The following is a 5,874-nucleotide window of genomic DNA, read 5'->3' as shown; positions in this document are numbered from 1 at the left end:
TGGCGGCCATTTTGTTACATGATTGTGCAATCATGGTTCTCCTGAACAATGCCTATTTCAAACTTCTCAAATTCCACCAGTGGGATTCAGCTCTAACTTACCAGAAATTATCCTTAGATGGTCCAGACCAAGTGTTGTTATTTATTGGGTCAATCAGAAATCCAAGATGGCCACCATGGCCAACAGTGCCACTATATACTTGCTACAGAGAATACATACTACAATAATATAAGGGTTTTAATTTAGAGTCAGATGACCGTTTAGGCCCCTGGGCCTCTTGTTTTTTTATTTCAATTCTTTCAACAATCCACGCAGTATGTCATTCCGATGATTTTGATGCCTTCGGATTTTCGATAACACTTGGTTCAGTAATACGCCATTCCGAAAATCTCTATGATTGCGCAATCATTGCTACGTATTTCAACGACTTCTTGTCCAGGAGTTGATTTGTTTGGTTCGGTTTATTAGGTCATCTGACCCGAAGGGTCCGTCGTCGTGCGCCGTCCGCCGTGCGCCGTCCGCCGTGCGTAAACTTTTCACATTTCAAACTTCTTCTCAAGTTCCACCAGTGGGATTGAGCTGAAACTTGCCTGAAATGATGCTGGGATGGTCCCGACCAAGTGTTGTTATTTTTTGGGTCAGTCTGAAATCCAAGATGGCCGCCACATCCGCCATTTTGAAAACACATTTGAAACTTCTTCTCGAGTTCCACCAGTGCTATTGAGCTGAAACTTGCCTGAAATGATCCTGAGATGATCACAACCAAGTGTTGTTATTTTTCAGGTCGGTCAGATATTCAAGATGGCCGCCATGGCAACCATCTTGAAAAACACATTTTAAACTTCTTCTCCAGTTCCACTGGTGCCATTAAGTTGGAAATTGTTGAGGATGTTAAGGAGGGAGAGCCAACAAAGTGTTGTTATTTTTCGGCTTCGTAAAAACTTTGACATGGCAGCCACGTCGGCCATTTTGTAACATGATTGCGCAATCACGGTTCTTCTGAACAACACCTATTTGAAACTTCTTCTCGAATTCCACCCGTGGGATTCAGTTCTTACTTACAAAAAATGATCCTGAGATGGTCCTGACCAAGTGTTGTTATTTTTCAGGTCAGTCAGAAATGCAAGATGGCCGTCATGGCAACCATCTTGAAAAACACATTTTAAACTTCTTCTCCAGTTCTACTGGTGCGATTGAGCTGGAAGTTGGTGAGGATGTTAAGGAGGGAGAGTCAACAAAGTTGTTATTTTTTGGCTTTGTAAAAACTTTGACATGGCAGCCACTTCGGCCATTTTGTAACATGATTGCGCAATCATGGTTCTTCTGAACAACACCTATTTGAAACTTCTTCTCAAATTCCGCCAATGGTATTCAGTTCTTACTTACCAAAAATGATCCTGAGATGGTCCTGACCAAGAGTTGTTATTTTTCAGGTCAGTCAGTAATCCAAGATGGCCGCCATGGCAACCATCTTGAAAAACACATTTTAAACTTTTTCTCAGTTCCAATGGTGCAATTGAGCTGGAAACTGGTGAGGATGTTAAGGAAAGATAGTCACCAAAGTGTTGTTATTTTTTTGCCTCTCCCACGGCAGCCAATTTTGTAACATGATTGCGCAATCATGGTTTTCCTGAACAACACCTATTTCAAACTTTTTTTCAAATTCCACCAGTGGGATTCAGCTCTTACTTACCAGAAATGATCCTGAGATAGTCTTGATCAAGTGCTATTTTTCATGTTTATCCAAATTCCAAAATGGCCATCATGGCCAACAGTGCCACTATACCTGCTACAGAGAATACATACTACAATAGTATAATGTTCTTTAATTTAGAGTCAGATGACCGTTAAGGCCCTTGGGCCTCTTGTTTTGTTTAACGTCCTATTAACAGCTAAGGTCATTTAAGGACGGCCTCCCATGCGTGTGACATGCATGCGTGTGTTTAGTGCGTATGTGTGTTTTGGGAGGCTGCGGTATGTTATTTGGTCTGTAGCATTCTGGAGGGAAGGGATAACAAGTTTGTTCAAATGAATGACCTTGACCTGCATGCAAGGGTCAAATAGGCTAAAATCTAAACGAATTCTCAATAACCAAGAGGCCCAGATACTTTAATACCAGATGAAACCAGATACTACGGTTTGCTCAAATGATTGACCTTGACTTATATTCAAGGTTACAGGGGTAAAATAGAAAAAAAACGTTTAACGACTTCTTTTGAATAAGCAAGAGGCTCAGATACCTGATGTTTGGTCTGTAGCATGCTGGGGTAAAGGGCTACTAATTTTGTTCATATTAATGACCTTGACTCACATTCGAGGTCGTCGGGGTCAAATAGGCTAAAATCATTAAACGACTTACTCTCAGTAGCCAAAAAGCTCATGGACCCGATAGTGGGTCTGTAGCAAGCTGAGTTGTAAGACTACAAAGTTCATTGACAAGGATGACCTCCTTTCAATTTCATAAATGTCATTTCTGCCTGAAGTTTATAAAAGGTGTGAAAATCCCGTCAAATTGTCAATGGTAGTTTCTAGTTATAAGTTTCCTTATTACAATGTATTAGAGGAAAATTTCAACTGTACTAAAGACACCACCCTCGGGTCCCTGGGGTCGTGTTTAACCTGTTTGCCTAGTATTTCCTCGCAGCATCAATCACCCGCTATGGATCTTTGATTAATATTCAGACTTCTGGCCACATGAAAAAACACAATATGTGACATAAGGGGACATTAAAGAACCCAAATATATTTTCTGTCACCATTAAACACTTGCGATTTTAAATATTTCTTTCTCTCCTCACCACTCAAAACAAAATTTACGACAAGTAGACAATACGTAAAAGTGGATCACTATGACCTACTTTTTCATTTTTTACATTTTGTCAACTGATAGGTTTAAAGCCAAACATGTACTTAACATAATACTGAATTTGTATCAACGCTAACAAAACAAATTAATTCTAAACCCTGTGACATTTGAAATTGCTAGGAAAAATTACGGTTGGTCTCTTAAGAGACAATTTACTGAAAGTTCCTCGCATAACCTTGGCAGTTTCTAAATATGTAGCCGTTCCCTTCATGTACATGCGTAGCCAACGTTTTATTTACATGACACAATTACACCATTCGCCATGCTGTCTGTTCTGTTTACGGTTGACGTGTCGTGTTGTTTATGTGATATCTAAAATGAAGCTGGAGGAATGTAGGAATAAGCAAATTAAAACGCACTGTGAGAGCATTTTAATATAACTGACATATTCTCTGGCAAACATGTTTAATCCATCGCAATCAGGCACATATACAAGTGTAAGCATCTTTTTATTTATTAATTGATCAATTACTATGCAACTAATTTATGCCGTTCGAACAAAGAATGGCCCCTCAATTCTCGTTTTCCACAAAATTTCATAATTTTACGTGCTAAAAAAATCACCGTGGTGGACGCAAGCGGCCACAGTGAAACAAAACCAAAGTTCCCAGCGATAAACAAATGTCGTACTGATGGTCATTGGGACTTTTGTCCGTTAAATGATAATAGAAGACAAGTTCTATGATGATAACGTACATGTAGTAAGTCAACATAAAGGAACGACACCCCGATTTCTGCATTTTATTCTAAATATATATCGAACGAGGTGTTTAAATGTTGGAAAAAGCTGATATTTAATTCATTGAAGGAAAATCATCAATTGATAATAGTGTGTTAATCAACAATAAAAACCCAATTGCGCTTCACTTACAGTAAATCCACTTCGTCTGTATTTCTATAGATACGATAACACGTAGTTTTTTTGGTTTTTTTTACAGAAAAACAAATAACCAGGATTTTAAAAAAAAGAGTATTGATTGAAATAAGAGAATTTTGATGAACAGAGGTAATTATTTTCTCCGTATCTGTAAGAAATGTTTATTATTCGCACACGTATGACCTTGGCTGTTAATAGGACCTTAAACAAAATAAACCAAACCAAACCAAATATTCGCACAAGTGAAGTTGAAGGTCCTTGAGACTTAGTCATTATCTGAAAAATGTATGGGTTTGAAGTATTTGAAGAGAGGAATTAAGCATGTTATTTATTGATTAATTTCTGTGTTGTATTTTACCCAAACACAGCGCGAAAAATAATCAACAAAACAGTAAGATATCCTTTCAAAATTTCAAAAATTCCGGGACCTTGTCATTTGGCTAAATAAAGTCATACGTTTTTAAGCAAGCATAGTCAAATTCAGGCATAAATAAATAAAACCTTTATATTGTAATTGGAACATTTTATTTTCTTAATTAATTTTCTGTTTACTGACTGAAGCCTACCAGGACATACATACACAACACACGCATATCACACACAGGAAAAATCGACCTAAAATGACCTTAGCTGTTGACTAACGTTTTTTTCTGGTGCTAATTGCTAATTACAACAGCAATCACGGGAGAAAATCCGGGCACAGTATCGGTCAAAGCGATATCATGGACCATCATACGATGTGCCTGTTTATAGTCACACAGTCTGATAATATGACGATAAATAGAACATTTACTGTTATAGAAACACAGTAAATAAAATACATGAATTGTCAAAGCAGTTATCCGTGAAGTTATTCAAAAGTATACTTAATAGTTTCAATTTGCCTTTATAATTAAGCTTTAAAAGGTCTTGCAACCCGATTAAAAAAATACAAATTTAAAATAAGATACAGTAGAGCCAGATAATAGGCAAAATTGCGTCCAAGCTGTTTTGTAATTCTAAGATGTTGTTGAAAGATGATGCATAATATTCCCTCCGTTTAGATCTTGAAATCATAATATGGTTGAATTTTAGTGCCGACAGCCTCGTACAACAACACGCATCTTTGTGTTTGCCCCTTGCGAAAAAAATTAGGATGATTGCTCTGAACAAGAAAATAAATCTACAGGAAACAAAAACAGCATTTTATCTGAAGATACATTTAATGTTGCCAACTAAGTTATTTACAGTGGCTGATTTATTAAGAAGAGCTATCACTACCTGTTTAATAACGTGACCGGGTGGGGTGTCATGCTGCGTGTCTTCCGTAGTATACTTCAGTGAGGTCGCACTATTAATCGGAAAAAGTTCCGGACTATCATGAGGAGAGGTTAACACGAACATTCGCACTCACCACACGTATGCATGTCTTATTTCTGTCAATAAAACCCAAGCCAAACATCTGCTAATTGGTGACATTACATGTAATGTACAGAATATTAACATGACCATGAAAATGTATATCTCACTAAATATGGCTTTCGTTGACTCCACTGAAATAGTTAAGATTATCGCCGATAGGAGGTCGTACAGGTACATGTAATGTTTCCTGTAGAAATGACCCTCGTATGACCTTTAGACGTCGGTCTTGTTCTCCCTTATATTCTTTGTTGAACCAGCACATCATTTTACACATGCGTATTCGACATTCCTGGAATCTCCATACATACAATAACGGATCGATTACGGTTGACATCATGAAAACAATATTTGTTATGTTTCGAATATTTCCAGTTTTAAACACCAGGTCTGGTTTGAAATATATCACAGTCCGGTAGATAGCCGCCGGCATATAGCACACAATGAACACCAACATCAGAAGGCACAGAATCATAGTAGATCGGAAAAGCCCTCTCTGATTAGATTTTGTTGACGGATTTAAAGATTTCGTTTTCATCATGTGTTTTCGAACATTCTGAAATACACCCGTATACGCTACACTGATAATGATGCAGCATATCACACTGAAAACCACCACAACAATGATTCCTGTTGATTGGTTTTCGTTGTAGCAATCTGTGGTGAAGCTGAGCTCACTTTTGTTTACGACACTGCATATCACGAATACGATATCATCTTCTCACAAATCAGG

Source organism: Pecten maximus, chromosome 13 (genome assembly GCF_902652985.1).
Source record: "Pecten maximus chromosome 13, xPecMax1.1, whole genome shotgun sequence".
In the NCBI taxonomy this organism is placed as follows: domain Eukaryota; kingdom Metazoa; phylum Mollusca; class Bivalvia; order Pectinida; family Pectinidae; genus Pecten; species Pecten maximus.
Note: the sequence above shows the minus strand (reverse complement) of the source record.